Raw genomic sequence first — 8,081 nt, 5'->3', positions numbered from 1 at the left:
TGGGCGCAACCCACCAATTTAAAAGCAATTAAGCGTTTTTTAGGGTTTGCGAATTATTATAGGAGGTTCATTCATTCTTTTTCTGACCTGGTTGCTCCCATTGTAGCTCTGACAAAGAAAGGAGCGGATCCTACCAACTGGTCGCATGAAGCTGAGTTGTCCTTCCGGGCCTTGAAACAAGCCTTTGTCTCGGCTCCAGTCCTCAGACATCCTAATCCGGAATTGCCCTTTGTGGTGGAGGTTGATGCCTTGGAGGTTGGAGTGGGGGCTATCCTTTCTCAAAAGGATCCGGAGTCTCTGGAGTTACATCCTTGTGCCTTTATGTCCAGGAAATTCTCCTCCGCTGAATCCAACTATGACGTTGGTAATCGGGAGTTACTGGCGGTAAAATGGGCTTTCGAGGAGTGGAGGCATTGGCTGGAGGGAGCAAAACATACTATTTCGGTATTGACTGACCATAAGAACCTGCAATACATTGAATCGGCTAAGCGGCTTAATGCCCGGCAGGCACGTTGGGCATTATTTTTTACGCGTTTCAAATTTATAATCACTTTCAGGCCTGGTTCCAAGAATACTAAGGCTGATGCCCTGTCACATAGCTTTCTTCCGGTTCACAATAACAATCCTGTTACCCCCATACTTCCATCTTCGGTCATCTGGGCGGGCCTCACACAAGATTTATTTACCCAGTTAAAACAGCTTCAACACCAAGCTCCTAGAATTACTCCTGCTGGTCGTCTTTACGTCCCTGAGTTTTTGAGAGTTACTGTTTTAACGGAATTCCATGATAACAAAGTTTCAGGGCATCCAGGAGTCTCTAAGACATTGGAGTTAGTCTCTCGCTCAGTATGGTGGCCTGGTCTTTCTAAAGACGTCAAGGAATTTGTTTATTCATGTCAGGTTTGTGCACAGCATAAGGTTCCCCGTTCCTTGCCCATCGGGCAACTTATGCCCTTAAATGTTCCTCTCAGGCCATGGTCTCATATTTCTATGGATTTTGTGGTTGACCTTCCCCTTTCAGCCGGATTCCGAGTCATATGGGTGGTAGTGGACCGTTTTAGTAAAATGGCTCATTTTATTGCTCTTCCCCGATTGCCTTCTGCCCAAGGGTTGGCAGTTTTGTTTCTCCGCCATGTATTCAGGCTTCATGGGTTGCCTACTGATATTGTTTCTGATCGGGGTCCACAATTCATCGCACAATTCTGGAAATGTTTTTGTGCCTCATTGAAGATGAAATTGTCGTTAACATCCGGTTACCACCCACAATCCAACGGGCAAACCGAACGAGTTAACCAATCATTGAAACAATATTTGCGCTTGTATTCAGCCAAACTCCAGAATGATTGGTCCGAGTTTCTTCCGTTGGCTGAATTTGCTTACAATAATTCTTGTCATTCCTCCACTAAAGAGTCTCCATTCTTTTCAGTTTTTGGTTTTCACCCCAGAGCTAATTCTTTTTTTCATCATTCCTCAGTCTCCTCGCTTACCTTAACCTCCCATCTCAGAGCCATTTGGAAAAAGGTGCACCTTGCTCTCAGAAAAGCGGCCTTTCGAGAGAAGAAATTTTCTGACAGGCTCCGACGTCCTTGCACTTTTAAGGTGGGAGATAGGGTGTGGTTGTCGACTCGCAACATCAGGCTTCGACAATCCTCAGCTAGACTGGGACCCAAATTTATTGGGCCATTTCTTATTATTAAAAGAGTCAACCCAGTTGCCTTTCGGTTACGTTTACCAAGATCTCTCCGGATTGGAAATACGTTTCATTGTTCCCTGTTGAAACAATACGTTTCTTCCAGTAGATTTCCTCGGAAGATCTCTCAGGGTAGATCTCCAGTAGATGTACAGGGACAACAGGAGTTCTTGGTAGAGAAGGTTCTCGATTCCAAATTGTCCCGGGATCGGCTGTATTTTCTGGTTCACTGGAAAGGCTATGGTCCGGAGGAAAGGTCTTGGGTCCTGGATAAGGATCTTCATGCCCCGAGGCTCAAGAGGGCATTTTTTCGGGAATTTCCTCAGAAACCTGGCTTTAGGGGTTCCTTGACCCCTCCTCAAGGGGGGGGTACTGTTTGGCGCCGGGGTCCGCTTGATGGTCTGCGCGGCCCGGCGCCTAGCAACTAGAGATGCCGTGCACGTACAGCCGCCGGCTCCCTAGCAACGCTAGACGCCGGGCGCGCTGAGCCGCACGGACCCTAGCAACGGGGACGCCACTGGCGGACCGCATTCCCCGTTGCTAGGCTTTAGGAAATTAAGATATTCACCTGCTCTCTGGCCGTGCAGCAAGGCAGCTGCACGGCATTTATTCTAATCAGCCATTAGCATTAGAGACCTGAGACAAAGAGATCTGAATTATATGAGAGCCGACCAGAGGAAACACAAATTATGCAGTCAAGTGTCCCACATTTGGGGAAATCGCAGATGCAGCACACCCAGAGTGCAATGGGTGAGCCTTGCCCTGGGAGAAGCACCTTCCTGATCATACCTGGCAGGTAAGTAGGAGTTGGGCAAGAGCTGAGGAGGGTCGCTGCTCGGGCACCCCCCTGTCAAGTGAAGGAGATCCAACTGAGGCAGCACAAGAGAACTCTCGAAAGAAGAACAAGGCTAGAGGAAGATCTGAGACACAGAAATCTGGCTTTTACCAGAGCTGACCAGAGGAAAGCACAAACACAGTCCCCCACTACCACAAATAATGCAGTCGAGTTTCCCACATTTGGGGAAATCACAGGGGTCAGCATACCCAGAATGCAATGAATGAACCTCACCCTGGGAGAACAATCTTCATGACCATGGTATCTCCTATGCAAAATAAGTATGATTTGGGATAGGGCTGGGGAGGGCCGCTGCTCAGGCACATCTCTGTCAAGTAAAGGAGATTCAACTGAGGCAGCACAACCTAACCGTGGTTTTTTTTTCATTCTTTATACCGTCATAGTGTCATACTAGTTGTTACGAGTATACTACTATCTCTTTATCAACCAGTGTACAGTGCGGTAGTTCACGGCTGTGGCTACCTCTGTGTCGGCAGTCGGCAGGCAGTCCGTCCATCCATAATTGTATTATAATATATACCACCTAACCGTGGTTTTTTTTTCATTCTTTATACCGTCATAGTCAGTCATACTAGTTGTTACGAGTATACTACTATCTCTTTATCAACCAGTGTACAGTGCGGTAGTTCACGGCTGTGGCTACCTCTGTGTCGGAACTCGGCAGGCAGTCCGTCCATCCATAATTGTATTACAATATATACCACCTAACCGTGGTTTTTTTTTCATTCTTTATACCGTCATAGTCAGTCATACTAGTTGTTACGAGTATACTACTATCTCTTTATCAACCAGTGTACAGTGCGGTAGTTCACGGCTGTGGCTACCTCTGTGTCGGAACTCGGCAGGCAGTCCGTCCATCCATAATTGTATTACAATATATACCACCTAACCGTGGTTTTTTTTTCATTCTTTATACCGTCATAGTCAGTCATACTAGTTGTTACGAGTATACTACTATCTCTTTATCAACCAGTGTACAGTGCGGTAGTTCACGGCTGTGGCTACCTCTGTGTCGGAACTCGGCAGGCAGTCCGTCCATCCATAATTGTATTATTATAATATATACCACCTAACCGTGGTTTTTTTTTCATTCTTTATACCGTCATAGTGTCATACTAGTTGTTACGAGTATACTACTATCTCTTTATCAACCAGTGTACAGTGCGGTAGTTCACGGCTGTGGCTACCTCTGTGTCGGCAGTCGGCAGGCAGTCCGTCCATCCATAATTGTATTATAATATATACCACCTAACCGTGGTTTTTTTTTCATTCTTTATACCGTCATAGTCAGTCATACTAGTTGTTACGAGTATACTACTATCTCTTTATCAACCAGTGTACAGTGCGGTAGTTCACGGCTGTGGCTACCTCTGTGTCGGAACTCGGCAGGCAGTCCGTCCATCCATAATTGTATTACAATATATACCACCTAACCGTGGTTTTTTTTTCATTCTTTATACCGTCATAGTCAGTCATACTAGTTGTTACGAGTATACTACTATTTCTTTATCAACCAGTGTACAGTGCGGTAGTTCACGGCTGTGGCTACCTCTGTGTCGGAACTCGGCAGGCAGTCCGTCCATCCATAATTGTATTATTATAATATATACCACCTAACCGTGGTTTTTTTTTCATTCTTTATACCGTCATAGTGTCATACTAGTTGTTACGAGTATACTACTATCTCTTTATCAACCAGTGTACAGTGCGGTAGTTCACGGCTGTGGCTACCTCTGTGTCGGCAGTCGGCAGGCAGTCCGTCCATCCATAATTGTATTATAATATATACCACCTAACCGTGGTTTTTTTTTCATTCTTTATACCGTCATAGTCAGTCATACTAGTTGTTACGAGTATACTACTATCTCTTTATCAACCAGTGTACAGTGCGGTAGTTCACGGCTGTGGCTACCTCTGTGTCGGAACTCGGCAGGCAGTCCGTCCATCCATAATTGTATTATAATATATACCACCTAACCGTGGTTTTTTTTTCATTCTTTATACCGTCATAGTCAGTCATACTAGTTGTTACGAGTATACTACTATCTCTTTATCAACCAGTGTACAGTGCGGTAGTTCACGGCTGTGGCTACCTCTGTGTCGGAACTCGGCAGGCAGTCCGTCCATCCATAATTGTATTACAATATATACCACCTAACCGTGGTTTTTTTTTCATTCTTTATACCGTCATAGTCAGTCATACTAGTTGTTACGAGTATACTACTATCTCTTTATCAACCAGTGTACAGTGCGGTAGTTCACGGCTGTGGCTACCTCTGTGTCGGAACTCGGCAGGCAGTCCGTCCATCCATAATTGTATTACAATATATACCACCTAACCGTGGTTTTTTTTTCATTCTTTATACCGTCATAGTCAGTCATACTAGTTGTTACGAGTATACTACTATCTCTTTATCAACCAGTGTACAGTGCGGTAGTTCACGGCTGTGGCTACCTCTGTGTCGGAACTCGGCAGGCAGTCCGTCCATCCATAATTGTATTATTATAATATATACCACCTAACCGTGGTTTTTTTTTCATTCTTTATACCGTCATAGTGTCATACTAGTTGTTACGAGTATACTACTATCTCTTTATCAACCAGTGTACAGTGCGGTAGTTCACGGCTGTGGCTACCTCTGTGTCGGCAGTCGGCAGGCAGTCCGTCCATCCATAATTGTATTATAATATATACCACCTAACCGTGGTTTTTTTTTCATTCTTTATACCGTCATAGTCAGTCATACTAGTTGTTACGAGTATACTACTATCTCTTTATCAACCAGTGTACAGTGCGGTAGTTCACGGCTGTGGCTACCTCTGTGTCGGAACTCGGCAGGCAGTCCGTCCATCCATAATTGTATTACAATATATACCACCTAACCGTGGTTTTTTTTTCATTCTTTATACCGTCATAGTCAGTCATACTAGTTGTTACGAGTATACTACTATTTCTTTATCAACCAGTGTACAGTGCGGTAGTTCACGGCTGTGGCTACCTCTGTGTCGGAACTCGGCAGGCAGTCCGTCCATCCATAATTGTATTATTATAATATATACCACCTAACCGTGTTTTTTTTTTCATTCTTTATACCGTCATAGTGTCATACTAGTTGTTACGAGTATACTACTATCTCTTTATCAACCAGTGTACAGTGCGGTAGTTCACGGCTGTGGCTACCTCTGTGTCGGCAGTCGGCAGGCAGTCCGTCCATCCATAATTGTATTATAATATATACCACCTAACCGTGGTTTTTTTTTCATTCTTTATACCGTCATAGTCAGTCATACTAGTTGTTACGAGTATACTACTATCTCTTTATCAACCAGTGTACAGTGCGGTAGTTCACGGCTGTGGCTACCTCTGTGTCGGAACTCGGCAGGCAGTCCGTCCATCCATAATTGTATTACAATATATACCACCTAACCGTGGTTTTTTTTTCATTCTTTATACCGTCATAGTCAGTCATACTAGTTGTTACGAGTATACTACTATCTCTTTATCAACCAGTGTACAGTGCGGTAGTTCACGGCTGTGGCTACCTCTGTGTCGGCACTCGGCAGGCAGTCCGTCCATCCATAATTGTATTACAATATATACCACCTAACCGTGGTTTTTTTATACCACCTAACCGTGGCAGTCCGTCCATAATTGTATACTAGTATCCAATCCATCCATCTCCATTGTTTACCTGAGGTGCCTTTTAGTTCTGCCTATAAAATATGGAGAACAAAAAAGTTGAGGTTCCAAAATTAGGGAAAGATCAAGATCCACTTCCACCTCGTGCTGAAGCTGCTGCCACTAGTCATGGCCGAGACGATGAAATGCCAGCAACGTCGTCTGCCAAGGCCGATGCCCAATGTCATAGTACAGAGCATGTCAAATCCAAAACACCAAATATCAGAAAAAAAAAGGACTCCAAAACCTAAAATAAAATTGTCGGAGGAGAAGCGTAAACTTGCCAATATGCCATTTACCACACGGAGTGGCAAGGAACGGCTGAGGCCCTGGCCTATGTTCATGGCTAGTGGTTCAGCTTCACATGAGGATGGAAGCACTCAGCCTCTCGCTAGAAAACTGAAAAGACTCAAGCTGGCAAAAGCACCGCAAAGAACTGTGCGTTCTTTGAAATCCCAAATCCACAAGGAGAGTCCAATTGTGTCGGTTGCGATGCCTGACCTTCCCAACACTGGACGTGAAGAGCATGCGCCTTCCACCATTTGCACGCCCCCTGCAAGTGCTGGAAGGAGCACCCGCAGTCCAGTTCCTGATAGAGATGAGCGGGTTCGGTTTCTCTGAAACCGAACCCGCACGAACTTCATGTTTTTTTCACGGGTCCGAGCAGACTCGGATCCTCCCGCCTTGCTCGGTTAACCCGAGCGCGCCCGAACGTCATCATGACGCTGTCGGATTCTCGCGAGACTCGGATTCTATATAAGGAGCCGCGCGTCGCCGCCATTTTCACACGTGCATTGAGATTGATAGGGAGAGGACGTGGCTGGCGTCCTCTCCATTAGAAATTAGATTAGAAGAGAGAGAGAGATTGTGCAGAGTCAGACAGAGTTTACCACAGTGACCAGTGCAGTTGTTGTTAGTTAACTTTTATTTATTTTAATATAATATATCCGTTCTCTGCTATATCCGTTCTCTGCCTGAAAAAAAACGATACACAGCAGCAGCCAGTCACACAGTGTGACTCAGTCTGTGTGCACTCAGCTCAGCCCAGTGTGCTGCACATCAATGTATAAAAGGCAAAGCTTATAATAATTGTGGGGGAGACTGGGGAGCACTGCAGGTTGTTATAGCAGGAGCCCCCAGGAGTACATAATATTATATTAATTTAAAATTAAACAGTGCACACTTTTGCTGCAGGAGTGCCACTGCCAGTGTGACTAGTGGTGACCAGTGCCTGACCACCAGTATAGTAGTATATTGTTGTATGTATTGTATACTATCTCTTTATCAACCAGTCTATATTAGCAGCAGACACAGTACAGTGCGGTAGTTCACGGCTGTGGCTACCTCTGTGTCGGCAGTCGGAACTCGGCAGGCAGTCCGTCCATCCATAATTGTATTACAATATATACCACCTAACCGTGGTATTTTTTTTTCTTTCTTTATACCGTCGTCATAGTGTCATACTAGTTGTTACGAGTATACTACTATCTCTTTATCAACCAGTGTACAGTGCGGTAGTTCACGGCTGTGGCTACCTCTGTGTCGGCAGTCGGCAGGCAGTCCGTCCATCCATAATTGTATTATTATTATAATATATACCACCTAACCGTGGTTTTTTTTTCATTCTTTATACCGTCGTCATAGTGTCATACTAGTTGTTACGAGTATACTACTATCTCTTTATCAACCAGTGTACAGTGCGGTAGTTCACGGCTGTGGCTACCTCTGTGTCGGAACTCGGCAGGCAGTCCGTCCATCCATAATTGTATTATATACCACCTAACCGTGGTTTTTTTATACCACCTAACCGTGGCAGTCCGTCCATAATTGTATACTAGTATCCAATCCATCCATCT

The 8,081-nt window shown here is 44.9% G+C and overlaps 1 non-coding gene and 1 pseudogene across 1 annotated transcript; both read right to left on the bottom strand.

Moving 5' to 3' along the window:
- Positions 1–2,339: 2,339 nt before the first annotated feature.
- LOC134988517 (U1 spliceosomal RNA) lies at positions 2,340–2,494 on the bottom strand (annotated as a pseudogene).
- A 152-nt stretch (positions 2,495–2,646) lies between these two features.
- On the bottom strand, positions 2,647–2,810 carry LOC134988515 (U1 spliceosomal RNA). The gene has a single exon (XR_010193959.1). It is a non-coding gene; the product is annotated as a U1 spliceosomal RNA (small nuclear RNA).
- Between the last annotated feature and the right edge of the window lie 5,271 nt (positions 2,811–8,081).

This window comes from Pseudophryne corroboree, unplaced genomic scaffold (genome assembly GCF_028390025.1).
Source record: "Pseudophryne corroboree isolate aPseCor3 unplaced genomic scaffold, aPseCor3.hap2 scaffold_1072, whole genome shotgun sequence".
Classification (NCBI taxonomy): domain Eukaryota; kingdom Metazoa; phylum Chordata; class Amphibia; order Anura; family Myobatrachidae; genus Pseudophryne; species Pseudophryne corroboree.
This window is presented reverse-complemented; position numbering and strand designations above follow the sequence as displayed.